Consider the following 27,466-nt stretch of genomic DNA (forward strand, 5'->3'; position numbering starts at 1 on the left):
GATCTCCAGTTTCTCGACAAGCCATTCTGGCACTGTGTGCGCTTGTTGGACCCACATCTCAAAGATTTTTGTTAGTTCTACGAGATGCTCTTGTACAAGTCGTGTAAAAAATGAGTTTCTTTTTTTCATGTGCTGCATATCCCACCCCTCAGATGTATGTATGTCCGGTTCAGTTCTGAACGACCCATTGAAGAACGTGGCCTGTGTGATCGCAGTGTGCTTTAAGCAGTCTTGCAGTTCCTGTTGCTAGCGCTAACGTTGAGCGCGCCTCTCTAAGCTGCGTGTTGTTAACCAGAAGGAACGAGCAGCTATGTCAGATGTCAGTATCATGGTGTACGCTTGCATTTATTGTAACAAAAGATAGAGCTTCCTTGCCCCCTCCTAGCCCCCTTGCTAGTTTTGTACAGACATTAAACGACATTGTTCGTGAAATCATGCAGCCTTTCACTTTTTTCCAGTTTGCTGCTTATCTCGCTCACAAAATAGGCATTACTTCGTGTGGAATTGAAGAGATGCCCGCATTCGGGCATTTATTTTCGGTGCGGAATACAGCTGCCCAAAGAATCCGATTTTTACTGAACCATATAAATGCCGATAAACACCACCCGAAGTAGCTTGAAAGTAAATGCCGAAAACCACATCCCCTATTTATGTTCAGACCCACCCCGCTCTGTAGATTTACAACCGTGTGGGTATTACAAATGAATAAATAAATACATAAAATATATCATATGCACACATTGCATTGCACTCCAGAGTAGAGCACTGCACCGACCTAATTTTCAGGCCCGGCTCCTACCGCCCGCACCCGGCTTGGGCTCGACGTCTTCTATAGATTTCCAGACCGGCCCGGGCCCAGCCCGTACCCGACTGTCCCCATACTCAGGCCCGGTCCAAGCCCGCCTCTACTCTATGTGTTCTCAAGGCCCGGATGCATATTTAGATTTACTAAAGAGCACGGTGCAGCGAGAAAAAGGACGCGGCTAATTGGTGGAGAGTGAGGAAGTACACTCGAACGGAATGGCTGTGTTTCTCTGCCGGCAAGCCGCTTTGCGCTTGGTGCTTGCTTGCTTGGGAAGGCAGTTGGGAAGGCAGAACGACGACGTTTGGGGTTTGGCTCTGTGGGCTGGATAATTTTTGGCGCATTTCATTGGGAGAGCTGGGTCAATGTTTTACCCCGGGATGGGGCAAAAACTGTTCCATTGGCAGAGCGGGGCATGCGTTGAACGTTCCATTGGTAGAGCAGGTGCAAAAAAATTTGCTGCAAGGAGCACTACTTTTTGACCTAGCGATTACTTGAGCAGAACACGACACAGAAGAGGTGGCATGCGCGCGATAGGTCAGCCCGTGATGTTTGAGCTTTCTTTTCTTTTTCTTTTTACTCGTGTGTCGCGCAGGTGGTCGTGCGCCTCTTGAACAGTGGAAATAATGGTGCGTCCCGCTGTGTGTCATTATATTGTGCGATTCCGAAACCGTTTACTGAACCCCACGTGACCAAACCAAACACGGGAAAGCATTGTAACTTGAATGCTAGCATTCCATTGACAAGGCAAACCCGTGTGATCCCGCCGAGAGCATGCACGAATCCCACCCAGCGCGGGACAAAAATTGCTCTCCCAATGGCATTCGCCATTTGTTATACTAGGATGGAAGGGACAATCATGTTTTCGCACGAAGTTTTCGCTATTAAAACGGTAATTCCGAAGAGCAGTGTCAAGCTCAGTTCCTCCTTTAGAGAGTGGATATTCCACATCAGTTTCCTTTTATCGTTTCTTTCCATCCACAGCCAGTGTTGAGTGAGCCCTCGCCCAATCGCCGGTAACGGGGCTTCTCCAATTCGTTTTTCAGCACCCAGAGAGAGCGCTCGATGCTTCGGCGCTCTTCCCCCTCTGGGCCCGATGGCAAATCGCTTGTTTGCATCCACTCCGCACACGGAGAAACTAGTTGGCAAAGTGCCTTTACCGGCGATTGGCCGAGGACTCATCTAGCACCGGCTGCGGACGCAAATAGACGATTTGCCATCGTGTCCAGAGGGGCCGTTGCACCGAAGCATCTAGCGCTGTCTCTGGGTGCTGAAAAACGAATTGGCAAAGTCCCGCTACCGGCGATTGGCCGAGGGCTCGTCCTGAACTGCCTGTGGATGGAAAGAAACGATTTGCCGTCGGACCCAGAGGAGGCAAAGCGCCCAAAGCATCGAGCGCTATCTCTGGATGCTGACAAACGAATCGGCAAAGTTCCGTTACCGGCGATCGGCCGAGGGCCCATTAAGAACTGGCTGTGGATGCAAACAAACGATTTACCGTTGGCCCCAATGGAGGCAGAGCGCCGAAGCATCGAGCACAATCTCAGGGCACTGAAAGCGAATGGGTAGAGCCCCATTACCGGTGACTGGCCGAGGTCTCACGCAGCACTGACTGTGCATGGAAAGAAAGGATTTCATGTCGGGCCCAGAGGAGGCCGAACGCCGAAACATCGAGCGCTATCAGTGGGTGCTGAAAAAGGAATTGGGAAGGTCCCGTTACCGGCGATTGGCCGAGGGCACATCCAGCATTCCTGTGGAGGGAAAGAAACGAATTGCCCTCGATTTGACGAGTACGATGGTGGGAAAATGGCAAACTGCCGTTACCGGCAAATGGACGAGGGCTCATCTAGCGCGAGTTCTGGGTACAAAAGCTATTTTACGGTAAAATCCCGTACGATGACGCTCGAGTGCTTATACAGCTCTTATCATCTTATTTCACTATACATAAGGGGACCTCTGGAGCCCGCTGAGCCCGCCATACCAGCGTAGCTCGTGCTGACTCAAAGCACCCTCGGTGGATGCGGAAACACGATTAGCTGTCTACTGAGAGGAGTACGGAACGCGGAGATCGACGGCACTTCGGCATCAAGAGTCGGGTTGGGGCATCCAGGCTTGCTTCGGATGCATCAAAAAACAGTTTGTGGTCTGTCCCAGAGGAGGCGCGAGACATCCAGCGCTCTCTCCGGATGCGGAGAAACGAATTGGCAAAGTCCCGTTACCGGCGATTGGCCGAGGGCTCACTCAGAACTGGCTGTGGATGCAAAGAAACGATTTGCCGTCTGGACCAGGAGAGGCGGAACACCGACGCATCCAGCGCTATCTCTGGGTGCTGAAAAACGAATGAGCAAAGTCCCGTTACAGGTGATTGGCCGAGGTCTCATCCAGCACTGACTGTGGATGGAAAGAAACGATTTCACGTCAGGCCCAGATGAGGCCGAACGCGGAAGCAGCCAGCGCTATCCCTAGGTGCTGAGAAATGAATAGGCAAAGTCCCGTTACAGGTGATTGGCCGAGAGCTCATCAAGCACTGGCTGTGGATGCAAACGAATTGGCAAGGTCCCGTTACCGGCGATTGGCCGAGGACACATCCAGCACTCCCTGTGGATGGAAAGAAACGATTTGCCCTCGATTTTGACGAATACGATGGTGGAAAAATGGCAAAGTCCCAGAGGATGTTGCAAATACTGCGAGACCTGCTGACAGTTACAACTAGAGCAGTTGGAAAAATATCCAAGTTTTTCATCGCAGTGCAGTATGTTCAGATGATGTTCAAAAATGGATCTCGCGCTGTTCAAGGTTTTGTTATAGACGGTGACGAAGCGATATCATTGCGCTGTTTAATAGACTGATTGGAGAGAAATGTGTCTCCTTGAAAAACCTACATTTTAATTGAGCGTTCTCTATCAGTTTGGGCAGATAATTGCGTTTCTGAGAGTCAATTGACTCTAGCCAACACCACCTACACTGTAAAAAAATACTGTGATTTCTACGGGCGTTTAATAGTATCTGACGACGGCGTGTTACCGTAATCACAAATACTGCGAAAACTACGTAAAACGGTGGCGCCATCATCAATCGCCGGCCAAAAACTTCAATGCGGAGGCAAGGCCAAGCCAAGTACGGGGCATTGCCGTCATTCGCAACCGCCGGAAGCGGAACATCGTGCGCGGACGATGGTTGACGAAGGAGGACGAAGCGGTTGTTGTAAATCTCGTGAATGCACGTAGTCAGGTAAGCACATTTCTGTTCGCACATCCTGGTCTTTGCGATTTGAGCGTGGTGCACCGTATGCCTGGTTTTGTTCAACTTACGTGACACCAGTAAATCGTGGCTCGCGTTTGCTGTGAAGGGTCTCCCTAGTTCTGTGTGTACGTCCTCTCTCGTAGGGTGATCAAGGCGCTCTTGTTGTAATGTATCGTTGCGGAAGGTGCCCTTGTGTTTTTAACACTCTGATGGGCTAGTTGACTACCGTAGAGGTGTACATGAAGCGAGCAGAATACCGTGCTGTCATGCATTATGTGTGTACACGGCGGCGAACTATGCAAAACTCGGATGTCACATTTTGGGACGTTGCAAGAACACACCAGGGCGGTCGCCTCGAATCGATTTGCTCTCCGAAACCACGAAAGTATGTCACGTCCATTCGTGCTCGCGTCAGTTCACTACGAATATAGAGATAGTGTCACATATGAAGCAGCACATACGAGAGGGTCATGATCAGATGTCCTTATGAACGCTGCCAGAAGAAGTTCCGTGCCGTCTCCGCGTTTTGTGTGCACCTTCTTGTTCTTCCTTTGAAAAAATAAAACAGTGAGTCTAATTTCCTTTCTCTTTGAAGTGTTTTGATGCCAGAGCTGACTGATGGGTGCACATGGTTCCTTCGTATGTTCTTCCTTCGAAAAAATAAACGATGAGTATAACTACATGTCAATTGCGCTGCTGCCTGTAACAGTTTCCTTTCTCTTTGCAGTATTTTGATGCCAGAGCTGACTCATGGGTGCACATGGTTCATTCGTATGTTCTTCCTTTGAAAAAATAAACGGTGAGTATAATTGCATGTCAATTGCCCGGCTCCCTGTAACAGATCCCTTTCTCTTTGCAGGGTTTTGATACCAGAGGTGACTGGCGCATTTTCATCACTATATACATAGAAAATAAATCCCAATGTAACAAACATCACAATGTGTTGCGCATGGTCATTGCTTAAACTGCTCTCATTGCTACGACTATATGTAGAAAAAAAAAAGAGGGGCTCCAGGGACGGTCACAGCACGATAAGGGTACACGGCATATGTCAGTTAAAATTACTGGCCAATGCAGTTTTTTTAACGACCACAGCACAGTAATGCTACACGGCGTATCCCTGTTAAAATTACTGGCCAATGCAGTATTTTTTCACGGGCACAACTTATACGGGGCCACCGTAAAAAAAAACGGCCAATGTTTGGCAGCCAACTTTCCTTGCATTTGCCCGTTTTTTTTACGGTGAAATTTTTTACAGTGTAGATAACACAAGGCCTCTTCATGCACGCATGACGTCACGCTGTTTGTCTCTCCGCTGCTTCCCTCTGATACTTAGCGATACCTAAGATACTCTGATACCTAAGCAAGCGACGTCGCGCTCTTGTTGTTGAAAGCGATGTTTTAACGAACGTAATGGAATTTAGCATCAACTCAGGAACAAGGCCAACTGATGAATGAAGCACTTCAAAGTTTATATATTTATCCGAACGTTGAAAATACCACTTTACTCCTTCGAACACCTAAATGGTTACATAAAACCTTCAGTGCGATGATGGGTTGCATTCAATGTGGAGAAACATCACACACTTGTCGGTCACACTCATTGTCCAAAATTGGTGCTGCAGATGCCTCCTAACTTGCTTTTTAGGTCGTCATAAAAGACACTGAATTCTTCATCACTTCTTCTCTTCTGGTTCCTAGTGAATTTTCTAGGGCTTTCTGAAGGGTCGTGTTCTTCATCCTGGCGCGTTTGGAATTCGTTGATTCGACGAGCACGCGTATAGATGACATGTAGGCCGGACAGTTTGAATAAACTGAGGCACAGCACCTGGCACCAATCGTAGTCGATCGCTTTCGATTTCAGTCGTCTTCCCAGTAACCCCATCGCTGTACATGAGTTTCACGACAATTGCGATTGCTGAAAATGCAGTTCGCAGACCTGCGAGAGAATGAGGACGACCGTATTACAATCAACATGTAAGCAAGATCCCACGGCACATTTCAGCGGCAGTGGCTTCAAGTTTACTTACATACCTTGGAACGAATGCTCGGTTTAAAATCTGCGCGTGGAATCGCCTTCAGCTATGATACCTTGAGAGCTTCATCCTTTGAGAACGAGAATACATGCACTATTGGGCCCTCGTCGTTGTTGTCTCGACAGCGAGGAACGCAGCACCGGCCCATGTGGAACTGACTCACCAACATCGTTTCAGTTAACGGACACTGCCTATCTCCACGTAGAGCGTTCCAAAAGCATACGCACCTGTCACTCGAGAAACCTGACAATGCAGTACGCGACGCACAGGCCAAAACTTCACGAAACAGACACTAGAAGCATGGAGAGATGACCGGCAAGTTGCACAACGCTTGCATCAGCATGCATCGGGCCATCGGACTCGGGATCAGGCTCGGGCAACTAGCGTTACGTAACACGCTGGGAGAGGGAAGCATGAAGAGGCCTTGTGTTACCTAGGTGGTGCTGCTCTAGCGTGTTCAGTAGCGTTTGTTTAGGAAGCGTGGTAAGGTGGTTTAGAAAAGTTACGCTACGAAATAGTACGGTGTGCGTCAGTGCACAAAGCGTCATCTGTACTGCTACGCTGATTGTATCATGCGATGCGATGCGATGCTCGGAATGCTTTAGTTCCGTGTTGCTGTGTGAATGTGAAATAGCGCGACTTGCGAGATTCGGCTTATGCTCGGTTGCCTATACGAAGCTATGTGCGTGCTATGTGTGAAGCTCTTACGTCTGACAAGCTGCTTTATTCACAGTATTCTGAAAGCGAGCTCTCATACGCGTACCTATAGATTTCCTTCCGCGTTGATGCAAGTAGAATCGCCCACACGAATAAAAGCAATGACTACTAGGCATATAGCGCAAAGACAACATGAAGAGAGAATGAGGAAAACACGACGCCAGTAGCGATATACCAACTACACCAAATCTCCACATTGATTAAAAGCAGTGAGATCCTCTACGCCGCTGTCTGGAAGTTCTTGGATTGTCCTAATTTTACGTTACACATGATTGATCAGTGACATTGGTGCAATTTTTTACCTTCCTTTGATCGTTGCTTGTGAATCCGTAACAATGCTTACCACACTTGCTTTGCAGGTGGATCACAGGTTCTGCGATACTCAACATATTCTACGACCCTAAAGCAAGTTCTATCCGTACGTAGTACATTCCCTGCTTGTGGTTGAAAGTTTTAATAGGGAGACAAACTCCTCAGGGATACAAAAGTGGTTACAGATTTGGAAGCTTTCCTGGATTGTAGCACTCTCAGGTGTGCTCGCTACGAACGGAATCCGCGGATACGTTGGCTCGGCGTCTCCGTGGAATCAAGGAGCGGACTTCCAGGTAACTTCTACGGCTCCTTTCAGTCTTCTATGACTTTTTCATCTTTGTAAGTGTTGAGAGAGGTCAGCCAATATTTGGCTTGCTACTCTTCAAAAACAGAAAACGTCACCCGGACCAAAGAAGGAAAAAAATTCACATACACAGGAACACGAAAATCCGCGGAACCACACGTGTCACAGGTCCCACAGGTTTGCAGCCTTGAGGGATTATAGCAGGTAGCCTGCCGCCTTGACGACGAAGCCAGCTCTTGGGCACAACAAAAACAGGGACCTAACGTAACAACAGAACTCGAGCTCAACTACTTGTTGCGCCTTACGCCCTTGTCGTTGTGCCCATGCTCAGGCTTTGTCGTCATAGATCTTCTCCACCGGTTTGGTTAAGTATATACCATTTTATGTGGCAGTCCTCGAATGATCGACGGATAGGCGCGCTGTTGCTGAGAGACGGACGCCCAGAGCACATACTCTTGGGGCATCCGAAACTATGAAGTTTTGGAGGTTCTTTCGAAAATTCGTGAAATCCCCATAACCTTCACTGACGGCATGTATACTTAGCTTGTACTCCGTGGTGGCCTTTAAAGAGGTAAGCGAGCAAACTAAATATGTCGTTAATGATGCATAGGAACACTTAAAATTGACATACCAGGTACTGTGTGGACATGTATTAGAAAGCAAATATTTTGTAATGTTGAGTGTCAGCACATCATCGGCAATGTCATATGCAGGCGTTCAACTCTGTTTCAAGTGCATCGTTGTGCAAATGCCAGGGGGCATTTTTCCTGCACTATATGCATCACCATACTGTAGTGATGGAGGAATTACATGCCCTTGTGCTCCTTTCCTTTCTGAACGTCCACTGGTATTTTCCCCATACGTCCGTGCCATGCGTTTGTAAACGTCTTGTTTCTCTTCTTCGGCTGCATTCACTTTGGGCCATGCCTAGGAAGTTCAGCACTTTTTGGTGCAAGTATGATAGTTTGACTTTGTGTTTAATCATTTTGTGCTGAAACGAATGTGTTTTATGTCTGCTATCTCTCGTATGCAGTCACCTTTTGGCAGTGAAGCGAAGAACAAGGCATGACAGCAGCTCTCGCATTTTAAAGCGTAATTTTTACTGTAGCTGAGGCAATCTCACAACGCTGCGGAATAAAGATCATAAGGAATTGTAGATGGTAAGTGTTATTCTAATTGAAGCCTGTTCTACAACATTGGGAAACTTCGAGCCTATCAGATTGAGCATTTCATTAAATAAAACTGCGAGTGCAACGTGACCATAAATGTCGCATCGTTTTTGCACAGACATTTCGTCTTTCTGTAACACACTCAGGCACATACATGTACAACTTAATCAGAGAGGTTTACAGGGAGAAACACATCATCTATAAAAAGGAGTAGGAATGAGGAAAACTTCGCAGAGTAAAAGATTAGTAGGTCGGAACAGAGGTGACTAGTGCTGAAACGTTTCGATTTCCCGGTTTCTTCATTTGCGAACTGTCTCACAGATATAGGGGAATGTCATGTACACTGATAAACGTAAGATTCACATTTCCGACAATCCAATTGTGTTTTGCGTAATCATGTTGACTGTGGTTTGAGAGTCTTGAGAATGAAAAGTAAGGTCATCCGAGAAAGGCGCAGATTTATTATGCGAAACGGGGGATACTACACAATACTGCAGGTGACACCAGGGGCCCGATCTTCAAGTTGTGATTATCCCATAACACGCGTTAAATGCATCAATCGGGCCCGTGATTCGCCACGAGCACTTGCGCGAACCTTAAATATAACGATAACGATAGCTATGTGAAAGTTCAAGATGGCGGTCCAAGGCTCGCTATCCGTTTTGCCACGCCTATGACGTCAAGAATGACAAGTACGACGGAGAAATTCGACAGAAGTTGGCGATTGGAATCTGTACGCGTGCAATTTCACGGGCCACCTACCCACAAAATCAGTCACATGGCATATTTCTGGAAATATGTGCTGAATATGAAAGCGCAGGGTGTTCTTCTTCTTCTTTTTTTTTTTGTCTATCGTTTCGTCGGGTTGAGGTTTGCCTCCAGAAAGTAAGATATCACATCACGATAGCAAAACATCCGCTGATGCTATTACAAACAGACACACTGTTTCAAATAGCAGTCAAGAACTGATCTCTCATAACTTATATATACGCATTGTCCCACGTCGTTTTTGGTTAAAGCTTTTACAACCGAGCAGTCTGCGTGCCGATATGCATGCATGGAGGTTGTGTCTGGGTGAGCGTGCGTCCTGTGCTGGCGTCATAGCCAGCTGTGTCGGTATTTCCCCTTACAGGGTACGGATGTAGATCCGTATCGGGACCACTGGCTTTTTTTGAAGAAAAACGAATAAAAACAAAAATCTAACGCCTTTACGTGAAAGAGGAAGTAATTAGTAACGAAATTAAAAAAGAATGACCCTCGTATATTGCGTAAAACGTATAAAAATTAAATTTTATCACTGGTTTTCTGATGGCGATCCGCCATCTTGGCTGAGGACCTTACTGACCTAACCCGAGGCACAGTTTCGACGCCCGCACTGGCTAGTGCGTGCCTGGGGGGGACCCCCCCAATCTGTAGAACCTAACTTGACCTAACCTCACTAAAGTGAGGTGATTTAGCCCATTTCAACGACCCTACCTTTCGCAAGACGGCAAGTTTCGAATCCGTAAGGCTTAGCATTCCCGTGTTTCTCCTGCGCTGAAAGTGAATCAGATGAGGTTGTTTAAATGCATATAAAAAAACTTCTAGTCCACAGAATTTTATAATTCTTACATTTTTAGATTCAGTATATGATCTTCTTCCACTTCTATGCAATATTTACTTTCCTAACAGTTTCAGTAATTTCTAAAAATGAATGGTCCCGATACGGAACTACACCCCAGGGTACGGTTAAGGCCACGTTCATTTCGAGGGAGAAGTTGAAGTTGCGTCCCTTACTGCAATTTAGCAAATGCACGAATGGAAGAAGAGGAAACTTCCTACGTACAGAGGGTACAACGATCGGGAACAGGCGTGGGCCCAGTACGCTGCAATCGAAGAAATCCGCCGCATGGCTTACCATGAAGCTATCCACCAGCCCAGACTCCAAGTTAAGTACCCCTGATTTTACGCAACCAGCTCCATCTGAACATCCCCCCGCTACAGGGGACGTTTGTGCGCTCTCTTCCCCAGCCAACAAAGCCACTTATCGCCTTGCCCGTCATCCCGAAGAAGCCAACATAGACAATTTTCCTTTCGTACAGGATGACAGCTATGACTTCGCGATTCTGCAGGAGTCTTACAGACAGCTGAAGCCACAATACAGTGAGTCGTGGCGGAGCAATATTGATCCGCATGATCCTCATCGCCTTGCCCGGTGCGTTGTCACCGTGCTAACCGTCGTTGTGGCAGCTACTGTTCTGGGTGTCTTCGCCACTCGGTACAGCCGGGATATAAACGCACACTACGCAAGTCCGAAGCAACGAGTGGCCACTCTAGAGGACAAAGTTCCCACGCTGCTTCAGACAGATATGACCTCAACTGATTACAACCAGACCGCGAATACTACTTCCTTTCTTGACATTCGATAATAAAGAAAATTCACCGTTTACTTGTTGGTCTTAGACGTGGTATATGATCTGGTGCAATGGGGATTCATTACGGTCAAAGGGGCGCTATGGTGTTGAGCCAAGACTAATGAGTGCATAAGCGTATACAGGGTGTCCCAGAAAACGTGTAATTCAATTTTAATTTTAAAAAACTACGCCACATAGAATCATGTGGTCAACGGCATTTATTCTTAGTAGGTTTTTGCCACCTCCTGACGTGCATGTCATGTAACTTCAGTTTAATTATGTAAACGATGAAAGATGAAAGTCACTGAAAAAGTTAGCCAGCTGTAGGGATCGAACCCACATTACCGGTCCAGGGCTCTACCAATTGAGCTAAGCTAACCAACGCCTCCTCTATATTTATAGAGGAGGCGTTGAGCTAACACGCCTCTCCAGCGACTTTTGGGGTGCATCCTGAAGATGTGGGTTCGATCCCTACAGCTAGCTAACTTTTTCAGTGACTTTCATCTTTCATCGTTGATTTCTTAGGCAATTTGAGGCTTTGTTTGTATCTGTCCCTTCTATGTGTTCCAGCCTCAGAACATCAGTTTCTCTCTTAATTATGTAAATTTTTGCGAACTTAACTCGGAAATTTGTCAAGTAAATGTCACTTTTTTACCCCACCGATGTGAAGAGCGTGCCGAATTTACCCAAATTAACGATAATTAACAGGAATATTGAGGAGATATTGTATCGGAAAAAATAGCCGAAAATCATGCTCTACGGAGCTCGCAGAGAATAGCGCGTGACGAATTTTCCAGCGGAATCATTGTCAGTCCGACGAAAGGAGGTTGGAAAACCACACCGGCATTGTAGAAAGAGATAACACGCACATAGCTTATCGCGTCCGACGTCGGCTGGGACAATACCTTCCCTCTCCCAATTTCAGGAACTGTCACTTTTTCTACTATCACTCTGTGGCAAAAACCTAGTAAGAACAAATGCCGTTGACAAAAATAATTCTGGGTGGCGTAGTTTTTTTATTAGAATTCAATGACACGTTTTCTGGGACACCCAGTAGATTGGTGAACATGATGAACCCTTCACAAGGTGAATAAGATGCGTTAATCAAGGATTGGCAACATTTCAATACATCGTATTTACGGTAGTATTTAAAGTACAAACGCATGTACATATATATTCTATGCAAATACATGTTACAATATTGTATGAAATATTTATAACTAAGCACCGTTCTGAGTCTTTATTATCCTTACTAACGTGTGAGTACGCATAAATATTTAGCAGTGCTCGTGACACATATTGCTTCTCAGGGCTTCCAGATTTCCAAGGCTGCAGTGAATTCAGTACACGTGATCACTTTTGACCTTACGCTAATGTCAGATAAACTAATGGGATGACAGGAAACTATGACGTGAGACATCACATGGGGGCTTCTAAACTTGTCATTGATTTCTATTTTTTTTTCTAAATAACTAAAAAAGTAAATAAAAAGTACAGTTTAGAGATACCTGAAAGATGAGCCAACAGTCGATGCTAATACCGATGAGTATACGTACTTGGGTTGTTCCCACATTGATTTGCTGACCGCTCCAACGAAAGAACTTGAATGATAACGCAGACAGGAGGATATTGGCGAAATCTCTGCTCAGGAGCCGTGGGAACTTGTGTGTGGGTTTCCCCCAGAATTACAGATGAATATACAATGTTACAAGGTCCCTTAACCTCAGTTACTTCTATGTTAAAGAAGTCGACGTGCCCGTGCCCTTCTCCTCGAACACTGCCCTCTTCCTTCCTCTTGAAAATGACCAGGACGCTCCGATGAGAGTTGGTGTAGGTTTGTGGAATCCAACTGCACACTGTACCGGGTTAGGCGGTCCACGTGGACGACAATGGGCCAGGAACGTCCAGACCATTGGACACGGTACATAACGTCGTTCAGACGTTTCGTTATGACGCATGGGCCATGCCAAGGCCGCTGAAGCTTTGGAGGAAGCTACTACAATATTTATTCGAGCTTTAAAGGGACGGGCGCGTCCGTTCCAGTCAACTTCGAAATTATAGTGTCATTTTATTCCTCGTGGACCACTGACCACGGTCCTCATCTGAGCACCGCACTCTCACTCCACCGCTTAGGGAGTGACGTCAAGCCGCCGGAGCCTTTGCAGCTCCGAGAGAAGCGCTGATCTTTAATGCCCTATCCATTGGGCCACAAGGGCGAGCAAAGATGTTGACTGCATTACAATATAGGATGTGCCTCCATTCCCGCACTCTTTCTACAATGAACGTCTTTCACAACCAAGGAGCATCACATGCACTAAAAACGATTACCCCCGACGGTACTCAAACCCGCAACCGCCAGCTTAGGATACCGATCCTCATTGCATGTATCACGACACTTTGTGAACCATTAAAGTGGACTGCACTGCATTATAGCATGGTATTTGCTTCATTTCCACACACTTTCAACAATGGACGTCTTTCCCAACCGAGAGCAATCACATACACGAAAAATCTTCACCGTCGGCGGGACTCGAACCCGCGGTTTAGGAGACCGGTGCCCTATCCATTGAGCCACGAGGGCGTGCAACGATGTTGATTGCATTACAATATAGGATTTGCCTCTATTCCCGCACTCTTTCTACAGTGAAGGTCTTTCACAACCAAGGAGCATCACATGCACTAAAAACGATTACTCGACGGTACTCAAACCCGCAACCGCCAGCTTAGGATACCGATGTCCAATGCATGTATCACGACACTTCGTGAACCATTAAAGTGGGCTGCACTGCATTATAGCATGGTATTTGCTTCATTTCCACACACTTTCAACAATGGACGTCTTTCATAACCGAGAACAATCACATACACGAAAAATCTTCACCGTCGGCGGGACTCGAACCCGCGGTTTAGGAGACCGATGCCCTATCCATTGAGCCACGAGGGCGCGCAACGATGTTGACTGCATTACAATATAGGATTTGCCTCTATTCCCGCACTCTTTCTACAAAGAACGTCTTTCACAACCAAGGAGCATCACATGCACTAAAAACGACTACCCTCGACGGTACTCAAACCCGCAACCGCCAGCTTAGGATACTGATCCTAGTTGCATGTATCACGACACTTTGTGAACCATTAAAGTGGACTGCACTGCATTATAGCATGGTATTTGCTTCATTTCCACACACTTTCAACAATGGACGTCTTTCACAACCGAGAACAATCACATACACGAAAAATCTTTACCGTCGGCGGGAATCGAACCCGCAACCCCCGGTTTAGAAGACCGATACCCTATCCATTGGGCCACGAGGTCGAGCAACGTTGTTGACTGCATTACAATATAGGATTTGCCTCCATTCCCGCCCTCTGTCTACAAAGGACGTCTTTCACAACCAAGGAGCATCACATGCACTAAAAACGATTACCCTCGACGGTACTCATACCCGCAACCGCCAGCTTAGGATACCAATGCCCATTGCATGTATCACGACACTTCGTGAACCATTAAAGTGGACTGCACTGCATTATAGCATGGTATTTGCTTCATTTCCACACACTTTCAACAATGGATGTCTTTCACAACCGAGAACAATCACATACACGAAAAATCTTTACCCTCGGCTGGACTCGAACCCGCAACCTCCGGTTTAGAAGACCGATGCCCTATCCATTGGGCCACGACGGCGAGCAACGATGTTGACTGCATTACAATATAGGATTTGCCTCCATTGCCGCACTCTTTCTACAATGAAGGTCTTTCACAACCAAGGAGCATCACATGCACTAAAAACGATTATCCTCGACGGTACTCAAACCCGCAACCGCCAGCTTAGGATACCGATGTCCAATGGATGTATCACGACACTTCGTAAACCATTAAGGTGGGCTGCACTGCATTATAGCATGGTATTTGCTTCATTTCCACACACTTTCAACAATGGACGTCTTTCACAACCGAGAACAATCACATACACAAAAAATCCTTACCCTCGGCGCGATTCGAATCAGCAACCCCCGGTTTAGGAGACCGATGCCCTATCCTACGGGCGAGCAACGATGTTCACTGCATTACAATATAGGATTTGCCTCCATTCCCGCCCTCTTTCTACAAAGGACGTCTTTCACAACCAAGGAGCATCACATGCACTGAAAACGATTACCCTCGACGGTACTCAAACCCGCAACCGCCAGCTTAAGATACCAATGCCCATTGCATATATCACGACACTTCGTGAACCATTAAAGTGGACTGCATTGCATTATAGCATGGTATTTGCTTCATTTCCACACACTTTCAACAATGGACGTCTTTCACAACCGAGAACAATCACATACAGGAAAAATCTTTACCGTCGGCGGGACTCGAACCCGCAACCCCCAGTTTAGAAGACCGATGCCCTATCAATTGGGCCACGAGGGGGAGCAACGATGTTGACTTCATTACAATATAGGATTTGCCTCCATTCCCGCGCTCTTTCTACAAAGAACGTCTTTCACAACCAAAGGAGCATCACATGCACTAAAAATGATTACGCTCGACCGACCTCAAACCCGCAACCGCCAGCTTAGGATACCGATGCCCACTGCATGCATCACGACACTTCGTGAACCATTAAAGTGGACTGCACTGCATTATAGCATGGTATTTGCTTCATTTCCACACACTTCCAACAACGGACGTCTTTCACAACCGAAAAGAATCACATACACGAAAAATCCTTACCCTCGGCGCGATTCGAATCAGCAACCCCCGGTTTAGCAGACCGATGCCCTATCCATTGGGCCACAAGGGCGAGCAACGATGTTGACTGCATTACAATATAGGATTTGCCTCCATTCCCGCGCTCTTTCTACAAAGAACGTCTTTCACAACCAAAGGAGCATCACATGCACTAAAAACGATTACGCTCGACGGCACTCAAACCCGCAACCGCCAGCTTAGGATACCGGTGCCCATTGCATGTATCACGACACTTCGTGAACCATTAAAGTGGACTGCACTGCATTATAGCATGGTATTTGCTTCATTTCCACACACTTTCAACAATGGATGTCTTTCACAACCGAGAACAATCACATACACGAAAAATCTTTACCCTCGGCTGGACTCGAACCCGCAACCCCCGGTTTAGGAGACCGATGCCCTATCCATTGGGCCACGACGGCGAGAAACGATGTTTACTGCATTACAATATAGGATTTGCCTCCATTGCCGCACTCTTTCTAGAATGAAGGTCTTTCACAACCAAGGAGCATCACATGCACTAAAAACGATTATCCTCGACGGTACTCAAACCCGCAACCGCCAGCTTAGAATACCGATGTCCAATGGATGTATCACGACACTTCGTGAACCATTAAGGTGGGCTGTACTGCATTATAGCATAGTATTTGCTTCATTTCCACACACTTTCAACAATGGACGTCTTTCACAACCGAGAACAATCACATACACAAAAAATCCTTACCCTCGGCGCGATTCGAATCAGCAACCCCCGGTTTAGGAGACCGATGCCCTATCCTACGGGCGAGCAACGATGTTCACTGCATTACAATATAGGATTTGCCTCCATTCCCGCGCTCTTTCTACAAAGAACGTCCTTCACAACCAAAGGAGCATCACATGCACTAAAAACGATTACGCTCGACGGTACTCAAACCCGCAAGCGCCAGCTTAGGATACCGGTGCCCATTGCATGTATCACGACACTTCGTGAACCATTAAAGTGGACTGCACTGCATTATAGCATGGTATTTGCTTCATTTCCACACACTTTCAACAATGGATGTCTTTCACAACCGAGAACAATCACATACACGAAAAATCTTTACCCTCGGCGGGACTCGAACCCGCAACCCCCGGTTTAGGAGACCGATGCCCTATCCATTGGGCCACGAGGGCGAGCAACGGTGTCGACTTCATTACAATATAGGATTTGCCTCCATTCCCGCGCTCTTTCTACAAAGAACGTCTTTCACAACCAAAGGAGCATCACATGCACTAAAAACGATTACCCTCGACGGTACTCAAACCCGCAACCGCCAGCTTAAGATACCAATGCCCATTGCATATATCACGACACTTCGTGAACCATTAAAGTGGACTGCACTGCATTATAGCATGGTATTTGCTTGATTTCCACACTTTCAACAATGGACGTCTTTCACAACCGAGAACAATCACATACAGGAAAAATCTTTACCGTCGGCGGGACTCGAACCCGCAACCCCCAGTTTAGAAGACCGATGCCCTATCAATTGGGCCACGAGGGGGAGCAACGATGTTGACTTCATTACAATATAGGATTTGCCTCCATTCCCGCGCTCTTTCTACAAAGAACGTCTTTCACAACCAAAGGAGCATCACATGCACTAAAAATGATTACGCTCGACCGACCTCAAACCCGCAACCGCCAGCTTAGGATACCGATGCCCACTGCATGCATCACGACACTTCGTGAACCATTAAAGTGGACTGCACTGCATTATAGCATGGTATTTGCTTCATTTCCACACACTTCCAACAACGGACGTCTTTCACAACCGAAAAGAATCACATACACGAAAAATCTTTACCCTCGGCGGGACTCGAACCCGCGGTTTAGGAGACCGATGCCCTATCCATTGAGCCACGAGGGCGCGCAACGATGTTGACTGCATTACAATATAGGATTTGCCTCTATTCCCGCACTCTTTCTACAAAGAACGTCTTTCACAACCAAGGAGCATCACATGCACTAAAAACGACTACCCTCGACGGTACTCAAACCCGCAACCGCCAGCTTAGGATACTGATCCTAGTTGCATGTATCACGACACTTTGTGAACCATTAAAGTGGACTGCACTGCATTATAGCATGGTATTTGCTTCATTTCCACACACTTTCAACAATGGACGTCTTTCACAACCGAGAACAATCACATACACGAAAAATCTTTACCGTCGGCGGGAATCGAACCCGCAACCCCCGGTTTAGAAGACCGATACCCCATCCATTGGGCCACGAGGTCGAGCAACGTTGTTGACTGCATTACAATATAGGATTTGCCTCCATTCCCGCCCTCTGTCTACAAAGGACGTCTTTCACAACCAAGGAGCATCACATGCACTAAAAACGATTACCCTCGACGGTACTCATACCCGCAACCGCCAGCTTAGGATACCAATGCCCATTGCATGTATCACGACACTTCGTGAACCATTAAAGTGGACTGCACTGCATTATAGCATGGTATTTGCTTCATTTCCACACACTTTCAACAATGGATGTCTTTCACAACCGAGAACAATCACATACACGAAAAATCTTTACCCTCGGCTGGACTCGAACCCGCAACCTCCGGTTTAGAAGACCGATGCCCTATCCATTGGGCCACGACGGCGAGCAACGATGTTGACTGCATTACAATATAGGATTTGCCTCCATTGCCGCACTCTTTCTACAATGAAGGTCTTTCACAACCAAGGAGCATCACATGCACTAAAAACGATTATCCTCGACGGTACTCAAACCCGCAACCGCCAGCTTAGGATACCGATGTCCAATGGATGTATCACGACACTTCGTAAACCATTAAGGTGGGCTGCACTGCATTATAGCATGGTATTTGCTTCATTTCCACACACTTTCAACAATGGACGTCTTTCACAACCGAGAACAATCACATACACAAAAAATCCTTACCCTCGGCGCGATTCGAATCAGCAACCCCCGGTTTAGGAGACCGATGCCCTATCCTACGGGCGAGCAACGATGTTCACTGCATTACAATATAGGATTTGCCTCCATTCCCGCCCTCTTTCTACAAAGAACGTCTTTCACAACCAAAGGAGCATCACATGCACTAAAAATGATTACGCTCGACCGACCTCAAACCCGCAACAGCCAGCTTAGGATACCGATGCCCACTGCATGTATAACGACACTTCGTGAACCATTAAAGTGGGCTGCACTGCATTATAGCATGGTATTTGCTTCATTTCCACATACTTCCAACAACGGACGTCTTTCACAACCGAAAAGAATCACATACACGAAAAATCTTTACCCTGGGCGGGGCTCGAACCCGCAACCCCCGGTTTAGAAGACCGAAGCCCTATCCATTGGGCCACGAGGGCGAGCAATGATGTTGACTGCATTACAATATAGGATTTGCCTCCATTCCCGCGCTCTTTCTACAAAGAACGTCTTTCACAACCAAAGGAGCATCACATGCATTAAAAATGATTACGCTCGACCGACCTCAAACCCGCAACAGCCAGCTTAGGATACCGATGCCCACTGCATGTATCACGACACTTCGTGAACCATTAAAGTGGACTGCACTGCATTATAGCATGGTATTTGCTTCATTTCCACCCACTTCCAACACCGGACGTCTTTCACAACCGAAAAGAATCACATACACGAAAAATCTTTACCCTCGGCGGGACTCGAACCCGCAACCCCCGGTTTAGGAGACCGAAGCCCTATCCATTGGGCCACGAGGGCGAGCAACGATGTTGACTGCATTACAATATAGGATTTGCCTCCATTCCCGCGCTCTTTCTACAAAGAACATCTTTGACAGCCAAGGAGCATCACATGCACTGAAAACGATTACCCCCGACGGTACTCAAACCCGCAACCGCCAGCTTAGGATACAGAACCTGATTGCATGTATCACGACACTTCGTGAACCATTAAGGTGGACTGCACTGCATTATAGCATGGTATTTGGTTCATTTCCACACACTTCCAACAACGAACGTCTTTCGCAACCGAAAAGAATCACATACACGAAAAATATTTACCCTCGGCGGGACTCGAACCCGCAACCCCCGGTTTAGGAGACCGAAGCCCTATCCATTGGGCCACGAGGGCGAGCAACGATGTTGACTGCATTACAATATAGGATTTGCCTCCATTCCCGCGCTCTTTCTACAAAGAACGTCTTTGACAGCCAAGGAGCATCACATGCACTGAAAACGATTACCCTCGACGGTACTCAAACCCGCAACCGCCAGCTTAGGATACAGAACCTGATTGCATGTATCACGACACTTCGTGAACCATTAAAGTGGACTGCACTGCATTATAGCATGGTATTTCCTTCATTTCCACAACCGAGAACAATCACATACACAAAAAATCTTTACCGTCGGCGGAACTCGAACCTGCAACCCCCGGTTTAGGAGACGGATGCCCTATGCATTGGGTCACGAGGGCGAGCAACAATGTTGACTGCAGTATAATATACGATTTGCCTCCATTCCCGCACTCTTTCTACAAAGAACGTCTTTGACAACCAAGGAGCGTCACATGCACTAAAAACGATTACCTTCGACGGTACTCAAACCCGCAACCGCCAGCTTAGGATACCGATGCCCAATGCATGTATCACGACACTTCATGAACCATTAAAGTGGACTGCACTGCATTATAGCATGGTATTTGCTTCATTTCCACACACTTTCAATGAACGTCTTTCACAACCGAGAACAATCACATACACAAAAATTATTTACCCTCGGCGGGACTCGAACCAGCAACCCCCTACTTCGGAGATCGGCGCCCTATCCATTGGGCCACGAGGGTGAGCAACTATGTTGGCTGCATTACAATATAGGATTTGCCTCCATTGCCGCACTCTTTCTACAATGAAGGTGTTTCACAACCAAGGAGCATCACATGCACTAAACACGATTACCCTCGACGGTACTCAAACCCGCAACCGCCAGCTTAGGATACCTATGCCCAATGCATGTATCACGACACTTCGTGAACCATCGTGGACTGCATTGCATTTGCTTCGTTTCCACACACTTTCAACAACGGACGTCTTTCACAACCAAGGAGCATCACACGCATCTGCCCATGTACTCCAGGATCTGTCTGTGTGCTCGGGTCTCCAATCGGGCACAAGTTGCAAAGACGTGAATAGCCCAGCTTGAAAGATGAATCATTGATAACAAGTGGAAGAAGTGGTTCCAGAAGCATCAGCGAAGCGACTTTCTAATGGGCAAAGAGTTGAATTCTATGAGACTTAGCTGTCCTGATTTGAGATATCTCATCTCGCGCATTCCTTGTTCTTCTTCTTCAGCCTATCTAATACAGTTGTTTGATACGGGTTCCAGCGCATGCGTGCTCATGAGCCGCCGAGGGACACCTCTTGCCATTAAAGTTCAGGTCAGAGCAGTGCCGGCTGTGTGCGTGTTTCCTTCCTATTGCCTCGTTTTCTGTATTTTCTTTTTTTGTTTTCTTTTTGTTTTGTTGCGGTAACTGCTTAGCAATCATGTACAACTAACCGAACAGTCCATGCTTCTCAGGTACTGGTGACGAGTTACGAACAACTCTGTATCAATCAGGGTTGCGGAGTTGCCACTCTGGGGTTGGAATGATTCCGGAATCATTCCAGATTTGTCAGAGCCCAGAATGGAATTGGAATGGAATAGCGGAAACTGGTCCTGGGAATGGAATGGGAATGGAATTAGGCCTTTTTTCACAGGCGGAATGGAATTGGAATGTAATGGTCTGGGTGCCACACGGTCAAGGGTGATGGTTTGGTCTGGTTTTAAGAAAAAATAAAATGGAGATTTTGGCTTCACTAGTGTGAGGCCCGCAACCCCACATCCCTTGCGCCATCAGTGGAAAACTCCTGTAATAATGATGCAAAGAAGAGGAGGAGGAGGAGGAGAGGAGGAGGGCGAAATATTTGGTTAAGTCTATATGTCTTTGTGCTTTTTCCTTGCTGAGTAATGTCAATCTCCTCTATAGCATTGCTGGGCTATAGCTAGTACGGTTACCTGTCCGAATTCTTTTATTGGTGGAATTAAAGGAATGGAATGGGGTTGCCAAGCCATTCCACGAGTGGGAATTGACCATACCTTTTGATTCCGAGGAATTGAAAGGAATGGAATTATCACAAATCTTCCTTCCTCGGAATGGAATTGGAATGGAATGGGCGATCCCATTTCGCAAGCCTTGTGTCAATAAGTCACACCCAGTTGCACCAACGACGCTCAACGCGAAACCGAGTTCGCGGAGCTAGTAGAGCTCGGTTCCAGTTTCCGAGCGTTGCACCAAACGCGCTCAACACTTCGGGCCGTCCTCAAACTCGTGTCAAACATCCTCTCAGCGGAACCGTCCTCGTCGACGGCTCAGGACACGGAACCGAGGTCATGTCGTCAGCTGTGTCGTCGGTTATTTGTCTAAATAATCGTGTGAAGACGGCAAGGAATGGTTTTCAGTCATTATACTACGAGGAAGAATAGTGTGGTGGTTCTTCCGTGGATACAGTTGCATCTGTCAAGGAGAATGGGCGTACAATCGGATCTTCAAGATCTCGCAACGACTTTGTGTAAGCGGCCATGTTGACTGCTGTGAGGTGCCTGGCTGTGTGCGCCCAAGTTTTGGTAGCACAGAATGTGCGCTGACTTAAGAAGCCATACCAGTCGGGGAGCAACTCCGATTCACGATTTTCCCGATTCTAGATGGCGCCACGCTCGCCGTCCTTATCACGCCGTTCGCCTCCGACTCCCGAAATAATCCCCATTGTGCATGGTTGGTTTAAGGCGGTCCGCGCTGTTTGTCGAGAAGGAAAGTGTCGGACTTCGCCACGAAAGGTTCGCAGTTCGATTCGAGACATTCACGTCCTTTTGCTTGTCTCCTATTGCTTTATGAGTATTTTATTTTTATTTTGTTGTTATATATTTATGCTACAAATATTGTTTTCACAAGTCACTGGCGCCTGTACTGACTGATTATGGAATTTTTAGTTGCTCTTCGTATTGTTTTACTAGTGCATACTTACTGTATGCCGACGTACAAGTGTGATCGGGTAGTACAGATGCCGCTTTCTCGGTGGCTCTCAACTGGATCTACCAGCGGCTGTAAATTAGGCTATAAACATTGCTTACACACAACGCTTACAATGCCAGGCTGGGAAATCTAGTGCTCGAAACGGTGTTCCTTTTTTTTTCTGCACTTGCTTACATGCAGTTTACCTTGATAATAACTCTATTATTCGTGCAAAAATGACATTTTGATATGTATATTTCGTGTAAGTAAGCATCATCAAATATCTGAATTTATTGACAAGGCGTTGGTGCAAAAAACTTTTAAAAATTTCCGTCGTAGAATAGACTTCTTATTATTACCCGGAAACTTCAGTAACATATTTGAAAGGCTCCTTTCCCTCATGTTCTCCCTTCTTTTTCTTTCGCCTTACACCCGCTCAGAAAAATGATGTCAGTCGACAACCCCAGTGACAGGGGACTCCCTTTCGTCTGGTGTGCCAGTTTGCAAAATCGTACAAAGGAGGTGAAGGGCGATAAAGGCTTCGGGTCGACACACGGAAACCAACCAAAGAAGATATGGAAAGGTCGAGCGGCAGGACCTCGCAGCGGGAGTCGCGATATTCCCAACACAGTCTTTTTTTTTTCCTGGACGCCAAGAGGAACGATTCGACAAAAAATAGAAGGACACAGAGTAGCAAAATAATAACAATGCTAACCTGACAAAATAACAGGTTCTTGTTTGAGTGATGCAAAAAAGTGCAGTTCGGCCTCCTTATTATGTGGGACAAGATAATATATGCCTGCTTTTCTTTTTTTTAGAAGAACTTCTGAAGCGTAAATTTTTACTCAAGATTTCCTTGTGTTGGATGCTAAGGTCTCAGTTAATTCACTCCAAACTTGAAAACGTGAAATTCCGTCGTGGAAAAACTGAAGAACTGGACACCATGTGAGCCAAATTTATGCGTATTTTAGGAAAATCACTATTCTTGAAGGGCAACACAGATGCAATTACAAAATTGGGGTTTCACTCATCTCGAATATGAGCGCTAGTTGCCAAATGAAGGAATTATCACGGAGAAGTCGTTTCATATAATCAAAGCTCGCCCGAGATGCTGGACTTTCCTCCCCAGAAAAAAATTCCCCAGGAGAAATTGTCTCCGCAAGAACGAAAGCCGTTTGATCGAACGCGGGACATTTGGTCGAATGCCATTTGATCGAACACCGTTTGATCGAAACGGCAGCAGTCGTTTGATTGATTTTTTTATTGCTTCGTTGGAGCAGATGCATACTCTAAACAAGATTGAACTTAAATTTTATATGGCTGTTAATACAATATATGTATCTTATACTGTGACGAAATTTCCTTCTTAGCATTCAGACTTCGAGTGCCTTTCGTGCACATATCACTATCCCATTTCGGGTCCCAGCAATGAAAAAGGTGCCCAGAAGAAGCACAGACTATTGACTGCTCCCAACTTGAAGACATTTTCTTCGGTATGTGTCCTACTGCTACGCGGGATACTTCCGCATTGTTCTGTTCAACTCAATTCAATTTTATTCTATTTTATTTCCTTTCGGATGGGAGAGAGTAAAAAGCCAGAAGGCTGTGCTGTTCGTGAATGACAAAGGTCTGCAAATAACCAGTGGTCTCCCCTCTTTAGCTGAAAAAAAAGCAAGAAACAAACAAACAGACAAGCAAAAAAAAAGAGGACACTGATTGCTTCATGCTCCATATGTTCTAGTCAAAAGTTACAGAAAAAGAGGTGCTAAGGACACGCTGCGAGCTTCAAACTCCCTTCGAAAAAACGTCTTTCGAACAAACGGCGTCGATCAACCGGCTTTCGGTCGAACGCCTTTCGACCAAGCGGTCTTCGATCAAACGCCTTCTCCAAACAGCTTAGGATTTCGGAATATCCAGTTATAATGTGATGATGACGAGGCGATGGACTGTGGACGTTGAACTGTCAAAAACAAGCCTAAACTAACCTAGGTTCCCACCGGGGACGATTTTTCCGTATCTCGGAAATTACAGGAGCGCCGTTGTGAACAGCTGAGGAAACGGATGATAGCCGAACTATCGTAAGGCCGAAAGTCAAAAGACCGAAAAATCAGAAAACGAACTATCATAAGGCCGAAAGCCAAAAGGCCGAAAAATAATAAGCCCGTGCAATGAGAAGGCCGAAAATCAGAACACTGAAATAAAACAGCCAAAGAAACAGAAGACCTAGTGTAAGCATCCCTGTGAATGACCACCGTAAGGGAATTGCTCTTTTCATTAAAAAAAAAGCAATAAGCTATAACCTCATATTGCCAACCTAATCTAGCAATAATGTATAACATGTTTACTACAAAAAGAAAGTGTGTGGTAGGTGAATGCTAGTGAATGACTTGTATCACCCACTGAATGAATTGTAGAGGAGATGGTAGTAGTAAGTACTGACCACGCTTATCCGGAAACGCTACAAGGCTTCTGGACGCCATTAATTAGCAATTAGAGCTAATTGGGACCCCCCACATTAATCAGCATCATCCAATGAGTCATCACACTAATTGGGGAGCGTCTAACTAGGGTCCAGACCACCCTGTGCGTTTCCGGATAGACGTGGTCATAAAAAATAAAAAAAATAGATAGAGAGAGAGTGGAGAGAAGGAGTTTAGTTGAAGATCAACGACGCCATCTTGAAGAAAGCGGCCCGGAAAGGCCGCTGACCATCGCCGGGCGACGGAGCACAGAGGCAGGTTGCAAAGCATTGCAGCTATGACCACAAGTTCCGGACATCCTGTGACGTCAGCTGTGACGTCATCACGGCATGTCTGGGCAAGTTAGGACAGCTCTGGGCATGCAAGGAGAAAAACACTTGTAATACAGAGGCTGGGAAAGCAAGAGTATGCAAACCATCAATAGCTAACAAGAAAAAACAATTAGTTACACAACAAATGGGCCCACCACAACAGGAGCGCAGAACCATGCGACTGCTCCATCCGAGAGGCAGGCAGAAACTGACTCGTAATGGTTTTTTTCTCCTGTATAAAGCCCCACAGCTGCACCCTCTAGCGGTTACTTTCTCAACTAATCTCACAACAAAATTATTAAGAATCACGCCAGCGCTACTCCCGGTCCCAAGGCAGAAGAAGATAGAAAACGGCGGGGATACCCGGACAACAGCAACCAGCACCCGACGTGCATGGGCACGAAAATCGCAAACAAAGCGGGAACAAAGTTGGCGAAAGCATTAGTTACACAACAAATCACCTCACCACAGCAGGAGCGCAGACCGATGCGACTGCTCTCCGTGCCAGCCAGCCAGAAACTGAGCGAGCGAGCGCGGGGAGCGCACGTCTGCTTTCCGCGACAGCCGGAGAGAAACTGACTGGGGGGCCGCTCCGCGGCCGCTACGCTTACGCGCTCCTAGCGCTCTCTAGGGCGAACACCTCCGAGAGGCTAAGAGTGAAGAGCATTCCTGCGCCCCCTGCTGGCCATTCTCGTTGGTCGTGAGGCTAAGAGAGAAGAGCATTCCTGCGCCCCCTGCTGGCCGTTCTCATTGGTCGTGACATCATCCTATTGTCTCAGGGCTACCCTGTTTTTTTCCACTAATGCTCCTTTGGTCAATCTACAATGAAGCCACAGTATGACGTCATCATGCAGCTGTGTGGCTCAAGGACGCGTACGCTCTAGACAAGGGACATATTATTTATTGAATCACTATCCCAAGATTATTTCCTTTATTGTTCTATAACGATTGAATAGGAAACTATTGCAGAAGAGCACCATGCATGAAAGCTGATCGTAGGAATTCCAAAGTCTTACTAAATGAGACTTGCAAAAGAACAAAATATCCTAACACGTAACTCCATCAACGGCAAATAAGAGGACTAGGTACTCAACAAATCAACACAGAGTACGGGTAACCAGGAGCGCAGAACTCAGGGCAGCACTATCGTCAAGACAACAATGTTCCTTGTCAAAAGAGAAAAATTACAAAACGTCAACACAGGAAAGCATGCATATCAGGGCATGTCAGAACACGTCAGCACAAATTGTACGGCTGCTGGGCAACAGAGGAAAACAAACACTTGAACAGAGTGAAAAAGGCACTCACCATCATTTTCCCGTTCACAGCATTCCCTCATTGTAAATCCGCTCGTCACAAAATCCACCTGCATTGTCGTACACCATTCACCAGTGACGAACCACACATCCGCACCCCATCAGAGGCAGACAGAACCCCACCGAAGCTACGCTCTTCCACTGACGGCCAACGCCAGGAGCAGAATTTGCGTGTCGAGACCCGTCAGTGTCCAAGAGAGAAGTGAATCCTTGCGCCCCCTACAGGCCGTTCTCATTGGTCGTGACGTCATCCTATTGTCTCAGGGCTACACAGTTTTTTTCCACTAATGCTCCTCTAGACAAGGTCAACGTGAAACAATAGTCTCTCGGTATGACGTCATCATGCAGGTGCGTGGCTCAAGGACGCGTACGCTCTAGACAGGGCACCTGTTATTTATTGAATCACTATCCGTAGATTATTTCCTTTATTCTACTATAATGATTGCATAGGGAACTATTGCAGAAAAACACCATAGACAAGAGGAGATTGTAGCATTTCATTCCCAAAGTCTTACTGTACAGGAAAAAAAAATGGTTCAGCAAGACATAAAGTCACACACCTGTCCCCCTCGCGGTTACTCTCTGAACTAAATGAATCGC

At 46.6% G+C, this 27,466-nt stretch overlaps 1 long non-coding RNA gene and 8 other non-coding genes across 9 annotated transcripts; 1 reads left to right on the forward strand and 8 right to left on the reverse strand.

Annotated features, from left to right (window-relative positions):
• The first annotated feature begins 4,047 nt into the window (after positions 1 to 4,047).
• LOC135383111 (uncharacterized) lies at positions 4,048 to 4,978 on the forward strand. Its single transcript, XR_010419672.1, has 2 exons — positions 4,048 to 4,844; positions 4,905 to 4,978. It is a non-coding gene; the product is annotated as an uncharacterized LOC135383111 (long non-coding RNA).
• Positions 4,979 to 14,219: 9,241 nt separating this feature from the next.
• On the reverse strand, positions 14,220 to 14,296 carry Trnar-ucu (transfer RNA arginine (anticodon UCU)). The gene has a single exon. It is a non-coding gene; the product is annotated as a tRNA-Arg (tRNA).
• A 295-nt stretch (positions 14,297 to 14,591) lies between these two features.
• On the reverse strand, positions 14,592 to 14,664 carry Trnar-ucu (transfer RNA arginine (anticodon UCU)). Its single transcript has one exon. It is a non-coding gene; the product is annotated as a tRNA-Arg (tRNA).
• Positions 14,665 to 16,072: 1,408 nt separating this feature from the next.
• On the reverse strand, positions 16,073 to 16,145 carry Trnar-ccu (transfer RNA arginine (anticodon CCU)). The gene has a single exon. It is a non-coding gene; the product is annotated as a tRNA-Arg (tRNA).
• Positions 16,146 to 16,808: 663 nt separating this feature from the next.
• Positions 16,809 to 16,881, reverse strand: Trnar-ccu (transfer RNA arginine (anticodon CCU)). Its single transcript has one exon. It is a non-coding gene; the product is annotated as a tRNA-Arg (tRNA).
• A 1,408-nt stretch (positions 16,882 to 18,289) lies between these two features.
• Trnar-ucu (transfer RNA arginine (anticodon UCU)) lies at positions 18,290 to 18,362 on the reverse strand. The gene has a single exon. It is a non-coding gene; the product is annotated as a tRNA-Arg (tRNA).
• Positions 18,363 to 19,025: 663 nt separating this feature from the next.
• On the reverse strand, positions 19,026 to 19,098 carry Trnar-ucu (transfer RNA arginine (anticodon UCU)). Its single transcript has one exon. It is a non-coding gene; the product is annotated as a tRNA-Arg (tRNA).
• Positions 19,099 to 19,398: 300 nt separating this feature from the next.
• Positions 19,399 to 19,471, reverse strand: Trnar-ccu (transfer RNA arginine (anticodon CCU)). The gene has a single exon. It is a non-coding gene; the product is annotated as a tRNA-Arg (tRNA).
• Positions 19,472 to 19,770: 299 nt separating this feature from the next.
• Trnar-ccu (transfer RNA arginine (anticodon CCU)) lies at positions 19,771 to 19,843 on the reverse strand. The gene has a single exon. It is a non-coding gene; the product is annotated as a tRNA-Arg (tRNA).
• Positions 19,844 to 27,466: the final 7,623 nt, after the last annotated feature.

This window comes from Ornithodoros turicata, chromosome 2, assembly GCF_037126465.1.
Source record: "Ornithodoros turicata isolate Travis chromosome 2, ASM3712646v1, whole genome shotgun sequence".
Lineage (NCBI taxonomy): Eukaryota > Metazoa > Arthropoda > Arachnida > Ixodida > Argasidae > Ornithodoros > Ornithodoros turicata.